This window comes from Scyliorhinus torazame, chromosome 8 (genome assembly GCF_047496885.1).
Source record: "Scyliorhinus torazame isolate Kashiwa2021f chromosome 8, sScyTor2.1, whole genome shotgun sequence".
NCBI lineage: Eukaryota > Metazoa > Chordata > Chondrichthyes > Carcharhiniformes > Scyliorhinidae > Scyliorhinus > Scyliorhinus torazame.
This window is the reverse complement of record NC_092714.1, coordinates 84540287-84567445: the sequence shown is the minus strand read 5'-3', so window position 1 is coordinate 84567445 and position 27159 is coordinate 84540287.

The window sequence follows — 27159 nt, the reverse complement described above, 5'->3', positions numbered from 1 at the left end:
GGATAAAAATATATATAATGCTATCATTGGGTAAGTTTGCAGGTGGTACTGTAGAAATCAAGTATCCTGATTTATTTGAGCAACAGGTGAAGCTAGCTGTTTCACACAGTTATAATGCAACATGGGTGGTATTCACCACAAACAGGACATTGCCATCAAACCAAGAAGATATTCCGTTGACCACACAAATGAATAAGGTGGTATGTGAATTTCAGCGCCAATGTGATGTATGCCATATCTACCAAAGACTGGCTGACCATATCAAATAGAATGTCCCAGCCGCAGTTCACAAGGAGCAAGATACAGATTGTATCCAACCAACCCATGCTTGCAAAACCCAAAACGCATTGTCCAACATTAGATGTGATTCCACAACTAGTCAATGTTAGTGAAATAATCCTTAGTGTGCAAAGAATTATGCTGAAAAACAATTTCACGTTGTCAGTTGGGCTCGGAGTGTGCCACATTTGTATGTACTGGAAGCCACATATACTAGTACACAAGGCCCTATTCTTTGGAGACAAATAATATGAGCCCGTTTCAGTAGAACAAAATAAGTGATAGCTATATCTGAATGCCTGTTTTCAATTTCATACAATACTTGGCAGTTAGCTGTCAGTGACGATCAACTGGTGCATTCTCCATGACAATGGCTCTACCAATCAGATTCCACTTGTCACCCAATCAGCATTCTCTCCTCATACAATATAAATTGTTGTTTTCCCCTCATACCGGTATTCGTGTGAAGTGTGCTGATGAGTGCAAGATGAAAAGCTTTGACATGTCACCTTTTTTAGCAATACTCAAGTTCAGGACTACCAAACAACTATATCCAGAGGTAATTGTTCGTGACATTCAGCAGAAAAAAGTGTTCAAAGAGCATTTAGGAATGAGACAATTGGATCAGGACAAATTAAATTATGGGGTTTCAGAACACATTTTGAACATAAAGACAGGTATGCGCACCCAGGTTTAGGGCCTTTTTAAAAATCTCCCTGACCTCATCCGAATGCTGTCAGGAGAGCTGTGTACCCATATCTGCCAGAAAGTGGCAGCAAACTGGTGAGCAGCAGTACACATTCAAGTGGTTAGAGGCCATTGCCAACACAATAGGAAAGCACATCAGCAAGCAGGTAAGGCTGGATAAACATTCTTGAGAAAAATTCATTAGAGGGTGTCTTCATCTTCCTTAAGCTGCCTTCTCTTGACAGGAAAATCTGGCAGTTCCCACTCTGAATAAGATTTTGCCAGGTTCCTCCATGGTCACTCAGGCCCTGACCTCACTACAGCCTTGGTTGAAGCATGGACAATAGAGCTGAACATCAGAGGTGAGATGAGAGTCACTACCCTTGTCATCAAGGCAGCAATTGACGAATCGTGGCATAAAGAAGCCCGAGCAAAATTGGAGTCAATGGGAATCAGGGATAAAACTCTCGCTGGTTGGAGTCATACCTAGCAGAAAGGAAGATGGTTGTGGTTATTGGAGGTCAAATCATCCCAGTTCAGGAACATTGCAGGATTTTCTCAGTGCAGTGTCTTTGGCCCAATCATCTTCAGTTGCTCCATCAATGACCTTCCTTCCATCATAAGATCAGAAGTGAGGATGCAGATGACTGCACAATGTTCAGCCCCATTCATAACTCCTCAGATACTGAGGGAGTCCATGTCCAAATGCAGCAAGGTCTGGATAATATATAGGCTTGGATTGACAAGTGGCAAGTAGCATTCATGCCACACAAGTGCCAGGCAATGGCCATCTCCAACAAGAGAGAATCTAACAATCTCCCCTTGACATTCAACGGCGTTACCATCTCTGAATCCCCCACTATCAACATCCTACGGATTACCATTAACCATAATCTGAACTAGACTAGCTATATAAATACTGAAGCTATAAGATCAGGTCAGACACTGGGAATTCTGCATTGAGTAACTCACTTCCTGACTTCTCAAATCCTGTCCACCATCTGCAAGGCAGAAGTCAGGAGTATGATGGAATACACCCCACTTGCCTGGATGAGTGCAGCTCCAACAACACTCAAGAAGCTCGACACCATCCAGGACAAATCAAATATGATTGATTGGTACCCCATCCACAAACATTCACTCCCTCCACCCAACGCATGGTAGCAGCAGTTGTGTACCATCTACACGATGCTCCTTAGACAGCAACTTCCAAACCCACCACTTCTAATATCTAGAAGGACGACGCAACAAACACATGGGAACACCACCTGTACGTTCCTCTCCAAACTACTACTGACTGGGAAATATATTACTGTTCCTTCAATTGTTGCTGGGTCAAGATCCTGGAACTCCCTTCCTAACAGCACTGTGGGTGTATCTACACCACAAGGACTGCAGCAGTTCAAGAAGGCAGGTCACCACCACATTCGCAAGAGCAATTAAGGATAGGTAATAAATGCTGACCTAGCCAGCGATGCCACATCTGTCCAGGCATATTATTGGAGATTTCATCAGCAATAGGATGAAATAGATGATGAAGGAGGACCTCCTTTCTCCCATTGCCAACTCCCACAGTCCTGCCATTGTCATTTGGCATGTCTAACCTTATGGTGCACCAGTTTCCAATTGGAAATTGATTAGATGCTTCATGACCTATCTAATTGATTCTTCCCTGTGAGTCGTCAATTTTGTTTCCCTCATGTCTAATTTTTTGCAATTAAAAAGGAAATAACAATTAAAGTAATTTTTCTGCTCGGGTCCCATTAGTGTCCTGGAGATTAATCTTTAACTTCTGTAAACTACGGGGAAATCCTGGTTGACAACGCTAACTTTCAGGCCTGAGTTAAAATTCTTTTTAAGCCTTATGATCCAATTTGCACACATTTCGGAGGCTCGTTGGACACCTCAGCACCAAATTAAAATGAGCAATTAAGATGGTGCGAGTGAGATTCCAATGGGGAAAGTGTGATAGGCTCAGTACTGCATTTAAAAGCAGCCGCTGCCTTGTTCCCATATAGTGGGTTAAAACTACCCCCCTCCCCTTCCCCCACTTTGCTAGGTAATATAGATTATAGTTTCAACACGGATGCAATGTTATTTTAACTTTTGGTGTGAATGATGAAGTAATTATTCCTTAAACCAAATCTTTGTGTGGATGAACCTTTTCAGAACTCAAACAAATCCTGCACAGCAATGCATAGCAATGTAAAAGTAACATCTGAGCAGAAAATTTTACAATTCTAATTGTCATATTCATCTGCTGGTGCTAATGTTCACTTCACGTTTTAAAGTAACATAATTTCAAAACATGGTTGAAATTTCCCTCCAGAAACAACACTGACTTTATCTCAAAATTCATTGACGATGATCACTAAAATGTAAAAGATGATATATAAATGTAAATTATTTGTTTTACTCAAATAACATCCAAAGTTTGATGGAAAATTGTCTCCAGGACACAGATGTTATTCAGCTCCACTCTTATTTTGCAATTAAGCACAATTTCCTCCCCATTAACCTTTGGGCTAAGATCTTTTTATTAAGGGCAATGGCATGACTTTACCAAATCAACCTAGTTGCATGTTTCGCTTGCGTTGGATCAATCATGGACAGAGTAAACAACCCAAAGGAGCTAATATTAAGAGAGACTTAACAGTAGAATTGAACTAAACTGAGGTTTAAGTTAAGGTGCATGGAATACGACCCATGATTATTCTTGATTGAGGTGCAAGTATAACCTGCTGTGCATTGTGACTAATCATCCCACTAGCTGACATACAAGACAAATTGATGGTCATTTAAAATCTGGCACCATTGCACACATCCTTAATTCTGACAGCACACATTCTCCCAGTTGTTTGAAAACAGTTGGATGTTCGATCCAATGGATAGGAGACCAAAGGAGTTTAACTTGATTTGTTTCCCGGTTGTTTAAATATATGAGGTGTGGGAGAAAGTATCATGCACTGTTCATAATTCAAAACTAATTTCTGTGCTAAAATCTTGAACGATCAAATAATTAGAATTAAGCAATGAAAATAAGATGAAAAATTGGAAATTTAACGCTTGAAAAAATGTAAGTATCAGGTCATTTCAATGAATCAAACTTTGCTTGAGTGATATAAATTGTAGTGTGTTACTCACAAAGCCATTGGATGACAAAATCTTAATTTTCCTCTCCTTTGGGGTTAATGTTGGGGTGAACATCCAGGACTCACTTTAACCAGAGACCACTAAATTTCAAATCAAGATTTACCTGATTGAATTTACTAATGGACAGTGTGTCTGATTGTCAGGAGAACAGGTAGTTTTAAGTGATCTGAATTTGTATTGTTAAATATTAGAAATAAGGTATAGTTCTAAGTGAGATAACTTTAGTGTTTCTGAGTAAGGAAGGGTAAAACTCTAGATTTATGTTCAACAAAGGTGTTTTTATATGTTGTTGGGGTGGGGGGGGAGGTGTTTGGCTAGTTCAAACTTTGCTTCTGAAGCATTTAGAATGGATTACAGCGTGAAAAGTAAGCAAGTTTGGAAAAGCATAAATTTGTTGCTTGGTAACCATGGGCACCATTAGGGTAGGAAGGATTTTGAATATAGTTTAGCTGAATATAGCAGTTGGTTATAGAAGGCTAGAAAGGGAACAGCTCTCTTAGCTTTGCTAGAAGACAAACCAGACCATTGAGTAATGGTTGAGAAAACAAGTACAGAGTAGAGTACCGGGTCGGCGAGAATGGCAGAGGTGCCATTACCAATGCTCCTAAACATGTACCCCTAAATGATGCTGCCTCCACCCGCTCCCATACCAACCCCTCCCCCACTACCCACTTCCTGTTCATAGCTATATTTGTCGCCCAGTAGTAATTCCTAAAGTTCAGCAGGGCCAACCCTCCCTCCAACCCTCGACTCCGCTCTAACAGCACTTTCCTTACTTGTGGGGGTTTTACCCGCCCACACAAACTCAGAGATCACCGCATTAACCCGCTTAAAAAAGGCCTTTGGTATAAAAATAGGGAGACACTAGAAAACAAACAAAACCTGAATTCCCAAGTATTGAAAACTCCCTCCCACCACTTTAAATGGCAGCTACCCCAGTCTCCTCTCCTGCCCCCTCACCTGGATCACAAAGACCTCACTTTCTCCCATATTCAATTTGTACCCTGAGAACCCACCAAATTCCCCTAAGATCCGCATAATCTCCTCCATTCCCACTAACGGGAATGTACAGGAGTAGGTCGTCTGCATACAAGAAAACCCTGTGCTCCACCCCCACCCTCGAACGAGTGGACATCCCTGCCTCGTCCCCCGGCTCATTCTGAAATATTCTGAACTCACCCAGTGGTGGAGGCGACTCTGAGAGTTTTGGGACAGTGGCGGAAGCATATGGGAGTGGAGGGGGCGTTAGTGTATGCTCCAATTTGTGGCAATCACCTGTTTGTCCCAGGGAGGTTGGATGGAGGGTTTTGGAGGTGGCAGAGAGCAGGTATTGAGAGGCTGGGCAATCTGTTTATCGATCGGAGCTTTCCTTGTTTGGAGGATCTGGAGGAGAATTTTGAATTGCCGGGTGAGAATGGTATTCGCTATCTGCAGGTGAGGACTTTGTGCGAAGGCAGGTTTCCACCTTTCCGCTTCAGCCGCCACAGGGGATACAGGATAAGGTAGTTTCTAAAATGGGGCAGGGGACGGTCTCAGAAATTTATAAAGAGCTTATGGAGTGGGAGGGAACACAGATAGGGGAGGTGGAGCTGCAAGCGGGAAGATGAGCTGGGTAAGGAACTAGAGGCAGGTCTGTGGGAGGGTGCTCTGAGTAGAGTTACATGTCTTCATCGTGTGCCAGGCTCAGCCTGATACAATTCAAGGTGGTTCACCGAGAACACATATCGGTGGCCCGGATGGGCAGGTTTTTTGGGGTGGAGGACAGGTGTGTGAGGTGTACAGGAGGGCCCGCAAATCATGTCCACATGTTTTGGGCATGTCTGAAGCTTAGGGGATTCTTGGAGGGTTTTGCCGATGTTATGTCCACGGTGCTACAAACGAGGGTGGTGCCGAGTCCAGAGGTGGCGATCTTTGGAGTGTCGGAAGACCCGGGAGTCCAGGAGGCGAGAGAGGCTGATGTTTTGGCCTTTGAATCCTTGGTAGCCCGGAGACGGATCTTAGCATGGAGGGACTCCGAGCCCCCAAAATCAGAGGTATGGGTTAGTGACATGGCTGGGTTTCTCAGGCTTGGGTAAATCAAGTTCGCCCTGAGAGGATCAATGTTAGGGTTCGCCCGGAGGTGGCAGTGTTTATTGACTTCTTCAGGGAAAACTAAACTGTTAGCATATACAATAAGTGGGGGAGTTAGGCAATTAGGGGGAGATAGTTTAGTTTAGTTTAGGCGGGATCAACGAGAGGAGATGGAGTGACTTGGGAATTGTGTGTATATGCTATGTTGGCCGGTATGGTTGTTGGTTGGGGGGGGGGGGTGTTAAGTACTGAATTATGTTTACATTTGTATTTGTATCTTTTGTTGTTATAAAACCATAAATGCCTCAGTAAAATGCTTGTTCAAAAAATAAGAAAAGAAATGCAGGAAACTTAAAGAACAGCTAGCTAAGGAAACTAGAGAAATGAAGAGAGGTTTCCAAGAAACCTGAGGTTGAAGGAACAGAGCAAACTGGTACTAGTCAGAGTTCTGTTCAGCAAAAACAGCTGAGAAGAAGCTGGCTACTGAGATGCCAGAAAGATATTTGAAGTGATTATTAGGTTTATGAAATTTTACTACAGTGTGGCAGTCACCACTGTTGTATGTAGTGCACGTATGAGATGTAATACGGTAAGGCTCCTGTACTACAGGTACGGGGTAGATCACTGCCTGCTGGCTCCGCCCAGTAGGTGGAGTATAAATGTGTGTGCTCACCGAGCTGCAGCCATTTCGGCAGCAGCTGTAGGAGGCCACACATCTCTGCGTAATAAAACCTCGATTACACTCTCCTCTCGTCTCATCGTAATTGATAGTGCATCAATTTATTACGCAGAGAATTTACAGCGATGGACCTTCACATCAAGCCAGATCGCCTGCAGCTGCACACTCAAGCAGACAACGCCATGTCAGCCTTCGACCACTGGCTAGCTTGCTTTGAAGCCTACATCGGATCAGCCACAGAACCACCCTCAGAGGCACAGAAACTACAGATCCTGTGCACACGGTTGAGCTCCAATTCTTTTCCTCTTATCCGGGATGCGACCAATGACACTGAGGCCATGGTACTTCTGAAAGAGAACTACACACGGCCGATCAACACACTCGACGCCAGGCACCTCCTGTCCACGCGACACCAACTCCCCAGTGAGTCATTGGAAGATTTCTGATGTGCCCTGTACGCCCTGGCGAGGAACTGTGAACTCTTAATCAGGGACACTTTCGTTACGGGCATAGGGTCGGCGCACATCCGCCAGCGCCTCTTAGAAGGGGATACGCTCAACCTCGCAGCGATCAAGAAACTCGCGACCTCGCTAACGGACACCTCCCGTAATGTGCAAGCGTATGCCCCCGACCGCACGCGACCCCCTCCTGGACATCGTGGACCCCACCAGCAACCGCCCCCAGCCAACCCCAAGCCTGCGCCGCATGGCAGCCAGCCAACCCCGGGGAGTGCTACTTCTGCGGGCAGACAAAACACCACCGCCAGCACTGCCCGGCGCGGAACACACTCTGCAAGGCCTGCAGGAAGAAAGGACATTTCGCTGCGGTGTGCCAGGCCCGGTCGATTGCCGCTGTAACCAGCCCCATTGTTCCTGCACCCGCCACGTGCGACCCGTGGGCACCGCCATTTTCACCCCCGCAACCCACTTGCGGCCCGTGGGTTCCGTCATCTTCCCCTCATCAGACCTCGTGCAGCCCGTGGGCGCCGCCATCTTTAACGCCACCATCTTTGGCGCCATTTTGGATGGCGCTTCAGGACCCCTGCTCGTCGGGCACCTCATCTGGCCACTCATCGCCCGCAAATGCCGCCGACCAGCCCGGGGCCCACCAACACCAAACGCAGCTCGCCTCCTTCACGCTCGACCAGTCCCGGCCACACAACCTCGCAACCGCGACAACGACGGTGGAAGTCAATAGCCACAAGACACCTTGCCTTCTCGACTCCGGGAGCACAGAGAACTTCATCCACCCCGATACAGTAAGGCGCTGCTCCCTCGTGGCACACCCCATTACCCAACGCATCTCCCTGGCCTTCGGATCCCACTCCATGGAGATCCGGGGGTACTGCACCGCCACCCTCACCGTCCAGGGCGTAGAGTTCAGCAACTTCTGGCTCTACATCCTCCCCAACCTCTGCGCTGCCTTGTTACTCGGCCTGGACTTCCAGTGCAACCTCCAAAGTCTGACCCTGAAATTTGGCGGGCCTCGACCACCCCTCACCGGATGCGGCCTCACGACCCTTAAGGTCGACACACCTTCCCTGTTTGCAAACCTCATCCCGGATTGCAAACCCGTCGCCACCAGGAGCAGACAGTACAGTGCCCAGGACAGGACTTTCATCAGGTTGGAGGTCCAGCGGCTACTGTGGGAAGGCATTATAGAGGCCGGCAACAGGCCCTGGAGAGCCCAAGTGGTAGTTGTAAAGACTGGGGAGAAACACAGGATGGTCATTGACTACAGTCAGACCATCAATCGGTACACACAGCTCGTCGCGTACCCCCTCCCACGCATATCTGATATGGTCAATCAGATTGCACAGTACCGGGTCTTCTCTACAATGGACATAAAATCTGCCTACCACCAGCTCCCCATCCGCAAGGCGGACCGCCAATATATGGCATTCGAAGCTGACGGCCGCTGTTACCACTTCCTTAGGGTTCCCTTCGGCGTGACTAATGGGGTCTCGGTCTTCCAACGGGAGATGGAGTTGACAGGTACGGACTGCAGGCCACCTTCCCGTACCTGGATAACGTCACCATCTGCGGCCAGGACCACGACGCTAACCTTTTCAAATGTCTCCACACCGCCAAACTCCTGAACCTAACGTTTAACAAGGAGACGTACGTGTTCAGCTCCAACCGCTTAGCCACCCTTGGCTATGTGGTGCAAAATGGAGTCCTCGGGCCCAACCCCGATCGCATGCGCCCCCTCATGGAACTCCCACTGCCCCAAGGCCCTCAAACGATGCCTGGGGTTCTTCTCATACTATGCCCTGTGGGTCCCTAACTTTGCGGACAAGGCCCGCCCACTCATTATCTCCACAGTTTTTCCCCTGACGGCCGAGGTTCACCAGTCCTTCAACTTTATCAACGCCGACATCGCCAAGGCCGCGATGCACGTGGTCAACGAGACCCTCCCCTTTCAAGTTGAGAGCGATGCATCAGACGTCGCTCTAGCCGCCACTCTCAACCAGGCAGGCAGCCCCGTGGCATTCTTTACCCGCACCATCCATGCCTCTGTAATTCGGCACTCATCCGTCGAAAAGGAGGCCCAAGCCATCGTTGAAGCTGTGCGGAATTGGAGGCATTACCTGGCCGGCAGGAGATTCACTCTCCTCACTGACCAATGGTCGGTTGCCTTCATGCTCAATAACACACAGCGGGGCAAGATCAAAAATGATAAAATCTTAAGGTGGAGGATCGAGCTCTCCACCTACAACTCCAAGATTTTGTATCGCCACAGGAAGCTCAACGAGCCCCCCGATGCCCTATCCTGAGGTACATGTGCCCTACACGATGGTCTCTGTCACCCAGTGGTCACCCGGTTCTTTAACTTCATTATGGCCCGCAACCTCCCCTACTCCATTGCGGATGTCAGGGTGGTCACCAAGTGCAAACCGCACTTCTACCGGCCAGACCGAGCGCACCTGGTGAAGGCCTCCCGTCCTTTTGAACGCCTCAGCATGGACTTCAAAGGGCCCCTCCCCTCATCCGACCGAAACACGTACTTCCTTAACGTGGTCGACGAATACTCCAGATTCCCCTTCGCCACCCGATATGACGTCTGCCACTGTCATCAAGGCCCTCAATACCATTTTCACTCTGTTCGGCTTCGCCGGTTATGTCCACAGCGACCGAGGATCCTCCTTTATGAGTGATGAGTGCGTCAATTCCTGCTCAACAAGGGCATTGCCTCGAGCAGGATGACCAGCTACAACCCCCGGGGAAACGGGCAGGTGGAGAGGGAGAACGGGACGGTCTGGAATGCCGTCCTGCTGGACCTACAGTCCATAAATCTCCCGGTCTCCCGCTGGCAAGGGGTCCTCAACGATGCCCTCCACTCCATCCGGTCGCTACTTTGCACTACGACTAATGCAACCCCCCATGAACATCTCCTTGCTTTCCCCAGGAAGTCCACCTCTGGGGTTTCACTGCCAACGTGGGTGGCAGCTCCAGGACCTGTCCTCCTCCGCAAGCATGTGTGGCTCCACAAGGCGGACCCGTTGGTCGAGAGGGTACAGCTACTCCATGCAAGCCCACAGTACTCCTACATGGTGTACCCCGACGGCCGCCAAGACACAGTCTCCCTCAGGGACCTGGCACGAGCTGGGTCCCCCGCCCCCCCAACTGCCCCGGCGCCACCCATCCTCCCCCCAGCGCACCTCACCACAGCCCCCGCTCCAGGACGGTCCGTCCTCCCATTGGTTCCACCCGGGGTTGAAGATGAGGACTACACGCTCCTGGAATATATACTGTTGTATATAGTGCATGTATGAGATGTAATACAGTAAGGCTCCTGTACTACAGGTACGGGGTAGATCCCTGCCTGCTGGCTGCGCCCAGTAGGCGGAGTATAAATGTGTGTGCTCACCGAGCTGCGCCCATTCCGGCAGCAGCTGTCGGAGGCCACACATCTCTGCGTAATAAAGCCTCGATTACGCTCTGCTATCATCTCGTCGTAATTAATAGTGCATCATACAGCCTGTGGAACGTGAGTTGAAATAATTGTGGAAATTGGAGGTTGGCTTTCAGAATTTGTATAAAAGCATTAAAGACAAAGGAAACCTGAAAGAGAGGCGGAAAACCTGGTCCTGGATTCCTTGTTAAAAGTGGAGAGGAAGCTTTGTTTCAAAGGATAGTTGGAAAACCTAGATTTTTAAACAAGCAGCTAATGGAAAGCATTTTCTGAAAGAATATTTTAAAGCACGTCTTTTTGGTAGTGGAGTTTGGGCGGACGACATCAGCCATTTGATGTGGGGGTGGTGGTTATTTTTGAAAACTGTGTACATTTGTGAAACTAAGAGGGTGATAAAGGAGTATTGTATCATAATCAAACTTTTCATGTTTAATAAATGTCTTTGTCTTGTTGTTAAAGTTAATCAGCGGTCCGGTGACTTTGTTCCTCCATGCTTTCTGAAAAAAAGGACAAGTTACGGGGCGGGATTCTCCGGCATTCGTTGGCAGTAGGATTCTCTGGTCCTGCCGGTCATGAATCCTGACCATGGAGTTCCAGGCGGCATGGGCTGGCTTCAATGGGAAATCCCATTGACAAGCGGTGGGAGTAGAGAATCCCGTCGCCAGCGAACGGCGCAAAAAACTCACTGTCCTCGCTCGCAGCGGTAGCAGGGCGGACTTGAAACGGAGAATCCTGGCCCGTGACTTTTGAGCCAGGATTCCATTCTGGAATCTTCCCATCAAGTAGTAACACAAACTGGAGTTGTAACAATGATCAAATTATGAAGTGGTGAATACTGGTCTCTGCAGATGGCTAGTTGAATATGTTGTGTGAACCCTCCCTATGTGCTGAACACAGGCAATTTTGTGTTTTATCACCTAGAATAAGAAATCAATAATTTATCATAGATTATCATAGAATTTACAGTGCCGAAGGAGGCCATTCGACCCATCGAGTCTGCACCGGCTCTTGGAAAGAGCACCCTACCCAAGGTCAACACCTCCACCCTATCCCCGCAACCCAGTAACCCCACCACTAAGGGCAATTTTGGACACTAAGGGCAATTTATCATGGCCAATCCACCTAACCTGCACATCTTTGGACTGTGGGAGGAAACCGGAGCACCCAGAGGAAACCCACGCTCACACGGGGAGGATGTGCAGACTCCACACAGACAGTGACCCAAGCCGGAATCGAACCTGGGACTCTGGAGCTGTGAAGCAATTGTGCTATCCACAATGCTACCGTGCAGCCCCTTTTTTGGCGCCAGGTTCGGGCCACCGCGCCGATTATGGAGAATCCCGCCCCACATTTTTGTCATTGAATTAAAATTTTACCATCTGCCAGAGCGGGATTCGAACCTGGGTCCTCAGAGAATGACTCTGGATTACTAGTCCAGCAATAATACCATTATGTCACGGCCTCCCTTTAAGATTAATCAAAGTAAATACTCAATGATTGTTGGGTGCAATTAAGGATACTGCAGTTAAGTCATTTGGGAGAAGAGAATGTAAATATAAAGCCCATCTACGCTATTCCCTTATCATCCATATGTCTATCCAATGACCATTTGAATGCCCTTAGTGTTGGCGAGTCCACTACTGTTGCAGGCAGGGCATTCCACGCCCTTACTACTCTCTGAGTAAAGAAACTACCTCTGATATCTGTCCTATATCTATCTCCCCTCAATTTAAAGATATGTCCCCTCGTGCTAGACATCACCATCCGAGGAAAAAGGCTCTCACTGTCCACCCTATCCAATCCTCTGATCATCTTGTATGCCTCAATTAAGTCACCTCTTAACCTTCTTCGCTCTAACGAAAACAGCCTCAAGTCCCTCAGCCTTCCCTCATAAGATCTAGCCTCCATACCAGGCAAAATTCTGGTAAATCTCCTCTGCACCCTTTCCAATGCTTCCACATCCTTTCTATAATGCACCGACCAGAATTGCACGAAATACTCCAAATGCGGCCGCACCAGAGTTTTGTACAGCTGCAACATGACCTCATGGCTCCAAAACTCAATCCCTCTACCAATAAAAGCTAACACACCGTACGCCTTCTTAACTACCCTCTCAACCTGGGTGGCAACTTTTAGGGATCTATGTACATGGACACCGAGGTCTCTCTGCTCATCCACACTGCCAAGAATCTTACCATTAGCCTAGTACTCTGTCTTCCTGTTATTCCTTCCAAAATGAATCACCTCACACTTTTCTGCATTAAACTCCATTTGCCACCTCTCAGCCCAGCGCTTCAGCTGATCTATGTCCCTCTGTAACTTGTAACATCCTTCCGCACTGTCCACAACTCCACCGACTTTAGTGTCATCTGCAAATTTACTCACCCATCCTTCTACGGCCTCCTCCAGGTCATTTATAAAAATGACAAACAGCAGTGGCCCCAAAACAGATCCTTGTCATACACCACTAGGAACTGGACTCCAGTCTGAACATTTCCCATCAACCACCACCCTTTGTCTTCTTCCAGCTAGCCAATTTCTGATCCAAACTGCTAAATCTCCCTGAAACCCATGCCTCCATATTTTCTGCCGACCGTGGGGAACGTTATCAAACGCTTTACTGAAATCCATTTGCACCACATCAACTGTTTTACCCTCATCCACCTGCTTGGTCACCGTCTCAAAGAACTCAATAAGGTTTGTGAGACATGACCTACCCTTCAAAAAACCGTGTTGACTATCTCTAATCAAATTATTCCTTTTCAGATGATTATACTTCCTATCTCTTATAAACCTTTCCAAGACTTTGCCCACAACAGAAGTAAGGCTCAATGGTCTATAGTTACCGGGGTTGTCTCTACTCCCCTTCTTGAACAAGGGGACAACATTTTCTATCCTCCAGTCTTCTGGCACTATTCCTGTAGCCAAAGATGACTTAACGATCAAAGCCAAAGGCTCAGCAATCTCCTCCCTAGGATAAATCCCATCCGGCTCTGAGGAATTATCTATTTTCACACTTTCCAGAATTGCTAACACCTCCTCCTTATGAACCTCAAGCCCTTCTAGTCTAGTAGCCTGTATCTCAGTATTCTCCTCGACAACATTGTCTTTTTCCTGTGTGATTATTGACGAAAAATATTTATTAGCACCTGTCCTATCTCCTCGGACTCCTAGCACAACTTCCCACTACTGTCCTTGACTGGCCCTACTCTTACCTGAGTCATTCTTTTATTCCTTACATATCCATAGAAAGCTTTAGGGTTATCCTTGATCCTACCTGCCAAAGATTTCTCATGTCCCCTCCTGGCTCTTCTTAGCTCTCTCTTTTGTTCCTTCCTAGCTAACTTGTAACTCTCGAGCGCCCTAACTGAACCTTCATGTCTCATCTTTACATAAGCATGCTTCTTCCTCTTGACAAGTGTTTCAACTGCTTTAGTAAACCATGGTTCCCTCGCTCGACCACTTCCTTCCTGCCTGACATCAAGGACATGCAGTAGCTGTTCCTTGAACAAGCTCCACATTTCCATTGTGCCCATCCCCTGCAGTTTTCTTCTCCATCCGATGCATTCTAAGTCTTGCCTCATTGCATCATAATTGCCTTTCTCCCAGATAAAGCTCTTGCCCTGCGGTATATACGTATCTCTTTCCATCACTAAAGTAAATGTAATCGAATTGTGGTCACTATCACCAAAGTGCTCACCTACCTCCAAATCTAACACCTGTCCTGGTTTATTACCCAGTACCAAATCCAATATGGCTTCGCCTCTCGTTGGCCTGCCTACATACTGTGTCAGGAAACCCTCCTGCACACATTGGACAAAAACTGACCCATCTAAAGTACTCGAACTATAGCGTTTCCAGTCAATATTTGGAAAGTTAAAGTCCCCCATAACAACTACCCTGTTACTTTCGCTCCTATCCAGAATCATCTTAGCAATCCTTTCCTCTACATCTCTGGAACTTTTCGGAGGCTTATAGAAACCCCTAACAGGGTGACCTCTCCTTTCCTGTTTCTAACCTCAGCCCATGCTACCTCAGTAGACGAGTCCTTTCTACCACCGTAATACTGTCCTTGACTAACAATGCCACCCCTCTCCCTCTTTTACCACCTTCCCTGAGCTTACTGAAATATCTAAACCCCGACACCTGCAACAACCATTCCTGTGCCTGCTCTATCCATGTCTCCGAAATGGCCACAACATCGAAGTCCCAGGTACTAAACCATGCCGCAAATTCACCCACCTTATTCCGGATGCTCCTGGCATTGAAGTAGTCACACTTTAAACCACCTTCCTGCCTGCCGGTACACTCTTGCAACTTTGAAACATTACTCATGACCTCACTACTCTCAACCTCCTGTATAACGGAGCTACAATTCAGGTTCCCAATCCCCTGCTGAATTAGTTTAAACCCTCCCGAAGAGCATTAGCAAATTTCCCCCCCAGGATATTGGTACCCTTCTGGTCCAGGTGTAGACCATCTCGTTTGTAGAGGTCCCACCTACCCCAGAATGAGCCCCAATTATCCAGGAAATTGAAACCCTCCCTCCTGCACCATCCCTGTAGCCACGTGTTCAACTCCTCTCTCTCCCTATTCCTCGTCTCGCTAGCAAGTGGCACAGGTAACAACCCAGAGATAATAACTCTGTTTGTCCTAGATCTAAGTTTCCACCCTAGCTCCCTGAATTCCTGCCTTACATCCCTATCACCTTTCCTACGTATGTCGTTGGTACCTCTGTGGACCACGACTTGGGGCTGCCCCCCCTCCCCCTTAAGGATCCTGAAAACACGATCTGTGACATCGCGGATCCTGGCACCTGAAATGAAATGAAAATTGCTTACTGTCACAAGTAGGCTTCAAATGAAGTTACTGTGAAAAGCCCCTAGTCGCCACATTCCGGCGCCTGTTCGGGGAGGCTGTTACGGGAATTGAACCATGCTGCTGGCCTGCCTTGGTCCGCTTTCAAAGCCAGTGAATTAGCCCTGTGCTAAACAGCCCCTACCTGGGAGGCAACACACCAACCGCGAGTCTCTCTTGTTCCCACAGACTCTCCTATCTATCCCCCTGACTATGGAGTCTCCAATGACTAATGCTCTACTCCTCTCCCCCCTTCCCCTCTGAGCAACAGGGACATACTCTGTGCCAGAGACCTGTACCCCATGGCTTACCCCTGGTAAGTCCCCCCCCCCCAACAGTATCCAAAGCGGTATACTTGTTACTAAGGGAAACGACCACAGGGGATCCCTGTACTGACTGCTTCCTCCCAGCCAGCTCACTGTCACCCATCTATCTTTAATCTTCGGAGTTACTACATCCCTGAAGCTTCGATCTATGAGCATCTCTGCCTCCCGAATGATCCGAAGTTCATCCAGCTCCAGCTCCAGTTCCCTAACACAGTTTCTGAGGAGCTGGAGATGGGTGCACTTCCCACAGGTGAAATCAGCAGGGACACTGATGATGTCCCTCACCTCAAACATTCTGTAGGAGGAACATTGTACTGCCTTCCCTGCCATCTCCTCTAGATAAAACAAGAAAATGAAAGGAAGAGCTTACCTGATATTCACTCAACGCCTTAGGTTAGAGGAGGTGGAAGGGTGGGTGACACTACAAGTGTAGTGTCTCGTGTTTAGCAACCACCCAACTTATATACAGGTACTAACAAATCTTCCCAGAAATCCCCACGGCCGACTTCCTGCAACTGTAAAGATAAGTTTTTAAAGATACACTTACCTTCCCGACAGGCCCCTGGACACTCCTCCCGCCGAAAATCTGAATAGCCAACTTCTCAAGTCATAGAGAGACATGAGACATTGTACTGATGAAGGAATCAGGCACTGCGAGATGAGATTGATAAACTCATGGCATATTGAATTAAAGAACTGGTAGTGCAGGCAATATTAACTGCATAATATGTTAATAATTTTAAAGAGAGCGAAGAAAGATTTAATGAACTAAGCATAAGTGTTAATGATGCATTGGAACAAATTGTATTGGTCTGTGATTTAATGGGAAATGTAATTATTAGTGTACAGAAGATGCTGTTTATAGCTTATTGGATGGTAAAGTTTCTCCAAGTCTGTTAAACCAAAATGAGATGTCAAAATTATACAGGAATATGATGGTACACACAACTTGGCTGGTCATAAAGAGGCCATAGAATGTATTCTGACAGGCAAGAGATATAGATCAGAGCAAGATATTGAACATTTTATCGAACCAACAGCTGAAGAAAAACCTCCTCAAGAAGTATTTTCACTTGACCAATCTGGGATTCAGGACAGATGCATTTCAGAAAATTCAGACGGCGTACCTTGCCCATGAGCCATGTAATGAGTTAGGAAAAGGGAACTGTAAACTTATTAATTGTGAACCACCATGTGTAAACTTCCGGAAGGTTTCAATTTCACATTTCATAATTGAGCTGGAGTAACTCCTCACCCATGCTTGGGAAAGAAACCATGTGTGAAGGAGCAGCAAAGGTCAAAAGTATTTGTCAAGACAGCTTTCAGCTGACAGTGACTGAGATTAATAAAAAGGAGATGTCCAACACCCTGTCTACTGCCCGTCGCAATGGTACCATGCATGGCAATTCTAATCATTTCTTCAGACTCCCAATCTTCTAAGGTACAGCTCAGAAAGGCAGGTTTATTTCTGAGATCCTGTCCTACACAGACATGGGACAATGCTGTCTCTGTCGAGTCATATGTGGAAGCATGATGCAAATGCTCTGTAGAATGAATCCCAGATATACTCAGTCATGCTCATAACTTTGCCATATAAAATGGTTAACGTGATGAAGGGACATGAGAATACATACTGCATGAAAGCTGTCACAAATAATAAAAGCAAATTATTGCGGATGCTGGAATCTGAAACCAAAGAGAAAATGCTGGAAAATCTCAACAGGTTTGGCAGCATCTGCAGGGAGAGAAAAGAGCTAACGTTTCGAGTCCAAATGACCCTTTGTCAAAGCTAAAAGACAGAGTAAATGGAAAATATTTATACTGTGGAGTGAGAGAATGAAAGATGAGTCACAGCCACAGAAACCAAGGGGACAGGGTGCAGGGTTACACACTGTTACACATGGTTCTATCATGAAACTCATGATCCTGATACCTTGACTCATGAGTCAGCTATCAAGTATTATCACTGATCAATAGTGATCATTCTGTGCCATGACTGGGATTTCCCCTCAGTGAAAACTGCTAGGTGGGGAAGGGGAAGTTTGTCACCTCTGCCGGAAACATTAGGGAGGCTCAGCTGTTCTCCTCCACTCATCCAGACACTTACCCTTTGGCCCTGAGATTTCCTCGGTGGGGAAGCGCTGCTCTTTAGTGTTTGATTGTTGGCAGCTGCTTCTATGGTGCTGATGCTCCTATAGTACAGGCACACTGTTCAGGCATCAATGTTTGCTGGACATGCAGTGCACAAATCCTCCTCTGAGGCAAGGCGCGTGTGCCCTAGAGGAGGCACTTGAGAGTTAAACAGCGTGAAGTGGTGTCGCAACTAACAAGGCTAAATCCTCATTTGAAATAGCATTCAGCTGTGAAGCTAGAGGCTGGTCACAGTCAAAAGGCTCTGTCCTGGAAGACTCTGGTAGGACAGCCAGGCTGCAGCTGTAGTTGCCCCTGTGATGAGTCTCCACAATGTTTAAAGGTTGCTTGAAAGCTTCAGGGGCGCAAAGCCCCTCACTGACCTCCGGCCCAGGGGAGACCCGGGACCTGGAATGCTTCAGCCCCCTGCCCAAACATAAACCTCCTGAGGGATCCCCACCCATCCCCCCCCCCACCCATCCCCCCCCCCACCCCCCCCCCCCACCCCCCCCCCCCCCCACACACACACACACGAGCACTGGGCCAGCAGTTCCTATACCCTTGAACTGCATGCAGGAAAATGGAAATGGTTACTCACCTCCTCACTATCCCTCAGTCTCCCTTTGCATCAGTCTCCCGTTTTTGAAAAGGAGTACGAAACAACATGAGTTGCCGCTGGGGGGGGGGGGGGGGGTGTCGGGAATTCCCGGGAGGTCGCCGCATTCGACATCAATCCCGTGAATGAGATTAAAATTAATGCAAATGAGGATTAATGATATTCTTGCCATTTTTGGGTGAGATCCAGAACTCACCATCAGAGTGGGCTGAGTGAATGGCAAATTGGTTCATGCTCAGCGTTAATCTCGATTTTGCCATCTCCCACTATTCACAATTTAACTCACTTCACCTGGATATATGCAACGGGATTCTCTGTTTCGGAGACTAGGGGCGGGATTCTCCGATTGCCGACACCGAAATCGTATTTGTCGATTAGCCGGAGAATTCCTTTGATGCCAAAATCGGGGTTGCACCTGTTTTCGGATAGCCCGCCCCCTCCAAAACGGCGTCATCGTTGAGTTTGCCGCACGCCATTGAGATGGCCTCAGGATGTCACCTGGAGGCCCTCCCCGATGCTCCGCCCCAGATGAGCCGGCTTCTCGGCGGCGTGGATCCCTTGTGGTCTGAGGTTCTGTCAACCTCGCGTGGCGGCTCTGTACTGTGTCTAGCGCCACCACAGTCGCGGGGGGTGAGCCGCTCCGCTGGACAGGGGGGCTTCGACGGGGGCTGGGCGACTGGCATGAGGTGGTCCGGGTGTGCCAAAGGGGGTTACAAGGGGGCATTATCTGGCAGGCCGGGTCCGCGCGTGGTCGGAGCCATGGTGCGACCGCTGCAGGTCGCAGCCGTGCACATGCGGGGCCACGGACCCGGCAATTCTCCCTCCGTATCTACAAGGATAGCCGGGTGTTTAATGTGGTGCAGCTGCCAGCCCCCCACCGGGCGGGGCATCGGTGTGGGGGTGGCACCGACCTTTCATTCATAATACTAGACACATGCTCCGGACATAACCTGAGAATCGGTGATACCAGCCCTAAGTGTTGTCGCCAACGCAGAATCTGTCGACTTTCACGACAGAAAAATTGGGGCCGTATCTGAACCGATTCTGCTACTGTAATGGGGCTAGCACAGGTGCCACGTGGAACACAATCGATTCTAATGAGAAACGGTGCCAGATCCGCCGGTTTCGTGATTGGCACTCAGAAGGCTGACAAGCTGCAGCTGCATATACACTTCACTCCCTGTCATAATATACACCAGTATATCATGATGCAGATACATGCACAGTGATGGACACACAGCAAGACCAATCAATACACTCAACACCGCAGCCAATCACCAGTAAGAGCACACGCACTATAAAGACAGGGGGCATCAGAGTTCCCGCTCATTCAGGATGCAGCCTCCTACAAGGACAGAGCTTACAGCTTACAGCACAGATCCTCACCATGTGCTGAATGCATAGACTGGTTCGGACAGGCGTAGGTCTTTAGTTTAATCTAACGTCGAGTTAACCAACAGTGAAAGTATGTTCAACAGTTTCTAACTTAATAAAATAATGTTGCACTCTTTTAAGTGTTGGTGGCCTGTATGTGTTCCATGGTTCCAGAGCATCCAGAACATCCAGAACATCCAGAACATCATGATACCAGGAGTTGAGGGATATTAGAACTTCTTAGACCTACCTGCAAGTGATCTGCCTTCCACCAGCATACAGTCATCCTGCAAAATGGACAGCGTCCGCCCGCCGCCGCCGCTCCGCATCACCGGTAACCTGGGGACCAACTGGAAGATATTCAAACAATGCTTCCAGCTCTACCTGGAAGCCACAGACCGGGAAGATGCCTCAGACACCAAGAAGATCGGTCTCTTCCTATCCATGGCCGGGGAACATGCCAACCACATTTTCAATTCTCTCACCTTTGCTGATGATGAAGATAAATCAAAATTCAAGACGGTCCTCCTCAAGTTTGACACTCACTGCAACATGGAGGTGAATGAACGTTTTGAGCACTATGTATTCCAACAGTGTTTGCAGGGTAAGGATGAACCTTTCCAGTCCTTTCTCACCCACCGCCACATTATTGCGCAGTCCTGTAATTACTTTGCTTCAGGGACCTCCGACTCTATGATACGCGACCAGATCATTTTCGGTGTTCAGTCGGACCCCCTACGCCAGCAGCTCCTCAAGGTAAAGCAGCTCACCCTCGCGACCGCCATCGAGACCTGCGTGCTACACAAACACGCCAGTAGTCGGTATTCCCACATCCAAGCGGCTGAAACGGCATGGCAAGGTCCCCACGAGGCAGAACGGGTCCAAGCAATCAAGCAACTCCAGGGCCTCAGCCTGGATGAGGGCGGCCATTTCACGCGCTTTTCGCGGACTCCCGCGCTTGTGCGCACCAAACGAGGGGACGGCGACATCGCGAACGTACTGCGCGGCGCGCACCACGTACGGCTGCACCGTGCATGCGCGGCGACGCAGCGAACGTACTGACGCTACAACGTGCGGCAGCTGTGGCTCCGCCCACTTAAAGCGGCAATGCCCCGCCAAATTCCGACAATGCCTGAGATGTGTCAAACTTGGCCACTATGCTGCTTTATGCAGATCAGTTCGGCCTGCCAATTCGTATCGCTCCGGCCAGCCTCGCAGGGGTGTCCGGGCCATTCAACCCACAGTCACCAAGTCCGATGCGGACCTACTACCCGATATTGACACCGAGGACCCGAAGGCACCTTTTCGAATCGGTATCGTTACAAAAATCAGGGTGTCCCCGAAGCAAAGAATCCAGCCTCTATCGGTATTCATCATCGATCCAGACGATGAGTGGTGTGCCACCCTTACGGTCAACCAGAATTCATCGCCCACCTCAGAGACTTAACTTCTGAACTTTGTGGACTTATAGACTCTCTGAATTGTTTTGTTGCTTTGTTTGATCGTTTCCCTGGTTTGAATATAGTGTTGATCTCGTTATTCTTGTTGCATACTGCTTCTCTGCACCAGGCACCTTCCCATGTAAATAGCTTAGTTCTCATGTACGTAGTCCTGTAAATATGTCTTCGCACCCCACACGTAGTTAGGAACATTCTCACCATACATTATTTATTGCCACACACATACATTCTTTTATAAAAGGGGGGATGTCATAATATACACCAGTGTATCATGGTGCAGGTACACACACACTGAGGGACACACAGCAAGACCAATCAACACACACAACACCGCAGCCAATCACCAGTTAGAGCACACGCACTCTAAAGACAGGGGTCATCAGAATTCCCGCTCATTCGGGATACAGCCTCCTACAAGGACAAAGCTTACAGCTTACAGCACAGTTCCTCACCACGTGCTGAGTGCATAGACTGGTTCGGACAGGCATAGGTCTTTAGTTTAATCTAACATTGTGTGAACCCACAATAAAAGTGTGTTCAACAGTTTCTAACTTAATAAAATAGTGTTGCACTATTTTAAGTGTTGGTGGCCTGTATGTGTTCCACGGATCCAGAGCACCCAACACATCACTCCTCACACACCATCACAGCCAACAAGATGGCAGCAAGATGCGCAGCCCCACGTTTCGCAGGCGCCGAGCTGGATTCCCTCCTGGATTCCGTGGAGGAGAGGAGGGTGACTCTGTACCATGGACTGGGAAGGAGGCTGCCAGCCGTCGCTGTTCGTCGCGCCTGGCTGCAGGTGGCAGAGGTGATCAGCGCTGTGGGTAACGTAGGCCAGACCGGCCAGCAGTGCAGAACAAAACTGCATGACCTCCTCAGGGCGGCCAGGGTGAGTAGGCAGCACTGTGACCTTGGCACCAACTCCTGTCCCATACACCCATAAACCTACCCCTCCTCAAACCGGAGGGCGGCCGAAAACCTCCCTGCATCACCACACCAGTAGCCATACCGGCACCCTGGCCACTGAGGCCACCAACTACCCACCCCCTGGGTTGCATGAATCAGACTGCCTAACAGTATCATCTTCTGTACTCCACCCACCCCCAGCCAGGAGAAGGCCGCATACAACCGCTGGGAGCGGGAGAAGCCAGGAGGTGGACCGCTTTATCTGCGGCTCCTCACCGTGGCTGAGCACAGGGCCCTGGATATCGGTGGTGGCCCGGAGGACAGGGAGATCGCCAGGGTGGAGCTCAGCTGCGAACGAGGAAGTGAAACCCCGCTTAGTTGCGGTTCCCCATGTCACATGTGTCAACCCCCCCAAACACCACCCTCATCCCAACATCACCCTCACCCCATGCCATCCTCACCCCCACACCATGCTCACCCTCACCCTTTCCCACCCACACTCCCACACCACCCCCACCCTCACGACCCCCCCACCCACATGGTGACCTCCACCACCCCCCGGCCCGCAGTCTGATCATATGTCTTGTCTTGTGTCTTGCAGGAACTGCTGGGGATGGGGCAGGCCCATCTGGCAACCCCCATCCCCAACCAGTGCCACAGCTGGAGCCACCCCGTGAGCTGAACAGCGATGAGAGCAGCTTGAACACCAGCCCTCCGCCCGAAACGCAGGAGACCCCAAAGCTCGGGTCGGCGGATGGCAGTGGTTTTCCGTTACAGCTGTACCCACACCCTCTACCATCCCAGAGATATTCACCACGGTTGGGCATGTTAGTGAAGAGGCTCCTGGGACACTCTCTGTTGTGCATCTCACAACTGATGCGGTACAGCAGATGGAGGTAGAAACACCCGAGGGGGCGGATGGTCAGGGGGCAGGCCAACACCAGGGACTCGCTGACATCCAGTTGGGACTCGGTCTTCTGGAATGGACAGTCCCATCGATTGTGGAGATGCCGTCGCAAAGCCAGGGACTACATGAGGGTTTTTCGGCGAGCATTCAGCACCAGAAGGTGCAGTTGGAGGAGTCCAACTACGTGCAGGAGCGAGAGGTGGTGCCGACCCTGCGTGCCACCCAGGCCAACACCGCACGTGTGGCGTCCGCGATGGAGGCATTGCGGGTGAAGGTCGTGGCTATGGCTCAGCATGTCCAAGGCCTGGAGAATTCTGTGCAGGTGGTGGCCGAGGCCCAGGACAGTGTTGCTGTCTCACAGGCAATTATGTGCCGGAGCCATCTGGACATGGCAGTAACGATCCTGTACGTGGCCCAGTCACAGCAGGCCATAGCTGGAAACGTCAGTGGCATTGCAGACGCTGGTAAACGTGGCACAGACACAAAGGGAGGTGGCCCAGCCCCCAGACGGAGATGGCGCAGTCACTGTTGTATCACAAATCCAGAATGTGGTGCCACAGACAATGAGTGATGTAGCGCAGTCCCGGATGGAGATGGTCCACTCCTTGTGCTCCATGGCCACGAGTGTGCGGATCCTGGTCGAGACCAGAGCAGGCCTCCAAGACTGGCAGCGTCAGATGGCGGGAGAGCCTCAGGGGATAGCTCTGCTCACACCCCCATCCCATGGAGTAGCCAGGAGGCCATCGGGCACCCCGAGGGAGGAAAAGGTGATGGACCCGTGCCGTTGACTCCCGCGGGGGAGGTGCCGGAATGCCGGAGCGCGTTGGACCACCCCGCCCCCTCCCCCCCCTCCCTCCTGTCCCTGGTGCATCTGGTGGGCAGCGGGCAAACGAGGGCTGCACCATGCCACTTGAGATACCCGAGCAGCAGCCGGGCCCATCCAGACCCAGAAGACCCCCGCCAACGGAGACCCAGGTTGCAGGGCAGGAATCACAGCAGGCCGCCTCCACTCCTGCTGTACCGTCAAGGGAACCACCTAGGTGTAGCGTTAGGGCCCGTAAGGCCAGAAAGTTAGACACCAGTTGAGTTGGCACGATGCAAGGCACAGGTTAGTTATAGGGCCTCGGGGACAAATCTGTATGTATTCGTTCAGGTTAAGCACCTGTTCACACTGTTACAGCCTATCTCAGTGCTCTGACACCCAATGGGTTGAGGGGAGGGCTGGTCTGGGCTGACCGTGGGGAGGGGAAGGGAGGAAATGTGCGGACTTTGGGGGAGAATGGGCGTGCCCTGTGGATGACCTGGGCTTCACTGCCCACCAGTCTCTCCCTACCACCTTCACCCCAGTGATTCGATGGCACCATGTGATGTAATGGCCAGCTCGCATGCAGAGGTCACCCAGGTGGACTGTGGAAAGTGCTACCGTGGGCAGGAGTCAGACATTGTCAAACGATGTGAAGCACCAGAGCTCATCACAGAGTGGGTTGTCACCATCCTGTATCCCACCAACCCTCCCCCGACTGTCCCCACCATCGTCACCCAGGGATTCAATGGGACCGTGTGAAAGAATAGTCAGCTCACATGCAGGGATCACCCAGGTGGATGGTGGAAAGTACTGCTGTGGGCAGGAGTCAGACATTGTCAATTGATGTGGAGCACCAAAGCTCATCGCAGAGTGGGTTGTCATCATCCTCTATACCATGGACCAGACCCGCTGTTATTGCCAACCCAGGGCCCCCACACTATAGTGCAGCAGGTATATATCACAGATGGCGTTGCAGGTGCGAGGGGGTGGGGGAGGGGTGCGGGGGTGAGTGTGAGGGTGGGATGGGGTGTCTGTGCCCATAGTCAGTCCCAGTAAGGTTCCAGTGAAGACGATCCCAACAGTACAGCTTCAACTATAAATTCCTCTCCAGGCCCAAGGAGATGTCCCAAACACTGGCACTGAACAGGATTCACAGCCACAGAGTATGGTGCCTATCCCCCTGAGTATAATGTCCCCTACTACCATTTACTATCCTATTTACTTTAGTTTGCATGACTGCAGTGCCCCTTCCATGCAAGTGAGAGGCAGCAGGAAGTCTGGGTCATCTTTATGGCTCCAACCAATACCCTTTGGAAGTACAGTTCACCCATTTGCCCCATCAGGCATGGGGCTAATAGAAAGTAGGAAGGATTACTTTGATAATATTTGATAGTGTATTGTTGAGATGGGGTATTTCCAGATTCTGGAGACAAAAATGATACCTCATAACAATTGCATAGTCATAAAGGCCCAAATTCAGCAATCCTTAACGCAAAGAACTATGAATGGCCAGAAAGGAAAACTTTGTTTGCTTGTCACTCTAGCAGGCTGCAGAATCACTGATATACTGGAATGACTGTTTGGAAACGGCACGGTGGCACAGTGGCTAGCATTGCTGCCTCACATTGCCATCAAGCCGGGTTCAATTCCGGCCTTGGTTCGCAGTCTGTGTGGAGATTGCACTTTCTCCCTGTGTCCGCGTGTGTTTCCTCCGGGTGCTCCGATTTCCTCCCACAGTCCAAAATGTTCACATTAGGTGGATTGGCCATGATAAATTGCCAGTGATGTGCAGGTTAGGTTATGGGGTTACGGGGATAGGGTGGGACGGACGGGTCAGTGTGCGTGGATAGAATGCTCATTCAAAAGGGCCGATGCAGACTTGATGGACCAAATAGCCTCCTTCTGTACTGTAGGGATTCTATGAAACAGCTATCCAGTGTTAGTCAAGGAAATTGGGTTTTGCACCCTTATTGAATGTTTAAGCCACTATCTAAATTCAAGTTTTTATTAATTTTGTAAACTTCAGCTAATTAAAGATCCTTTCTACAATTCAACTCCTTAAGTTTCATTGGTATTATTATACTATTGGTCACATCATTCACCGAGGTTCTAGATGCCCCATTGGCCGTGTCATCAATTTGCATTTTCAGCTATTTGTCGCAGAAAATTAATTGGAGCTGATGTCTGATGAAAAACATTCAACTCTTGGTACTCATAGCAAGAAACCGTGGTCCAGCAAACTCTCGATCATTCCTAACATTGTCGCTTTCTTTACTCCAGTGAAAATAGTTACCATGGGGGCGATTTGCAGCCTGTGTTCACTGTCAGAAAGAATGGTGTTGCAGGCAGAAAACACCGCGAGAATCGTGAATTGGGATTCTCGCCGGCGAGATTGCTGTTCCCGATTTTCCAAGCACCTCGCACCTTGGCACTGATGTCACAAGGTTCACACCCACAAGGGGCAAGAACCTCATTTCTATCTAATTACCCAGCCTTGCCATCACTGAATATTCATGCTTTGTGTCGTGACATTATGTGGGTGAAGTTTAGAGCAGCTATTTGAAAGGTTCCTGTGGGGGGCTCCCCCTATTTAGAACATAGAACATAGAACATTACAGCGCAGTACAGGCCCTTCAGCCCTCGATGTTGCGCCGACCTGTGAAACCACTCTAAAGCCCATCTACACTATTCCCTTATTGTCCATAAGTCTATCCAATGACCATTTGAATGTTCTTAGTGTTGGCGAGTCCACTACTGTTGCAGGCAGCACATTCCACGCCCTTACTACTCTCTGAGTAAAGAACCTACCTCTGACATCTGTCTTATATCTATCTCCCCTCAATTTAAAGGTATGTTCCCTCATACTAGACATCACCATCCGAGGAAAAAGGCTCTTACTGTCCACCCTATCCAATCCTCTGATCATCTTGTATGCCTCAATTGAGTCACCTCTTAACCTTCTTCTCTCTAACGAAAACAGCCTCAAGTCCCT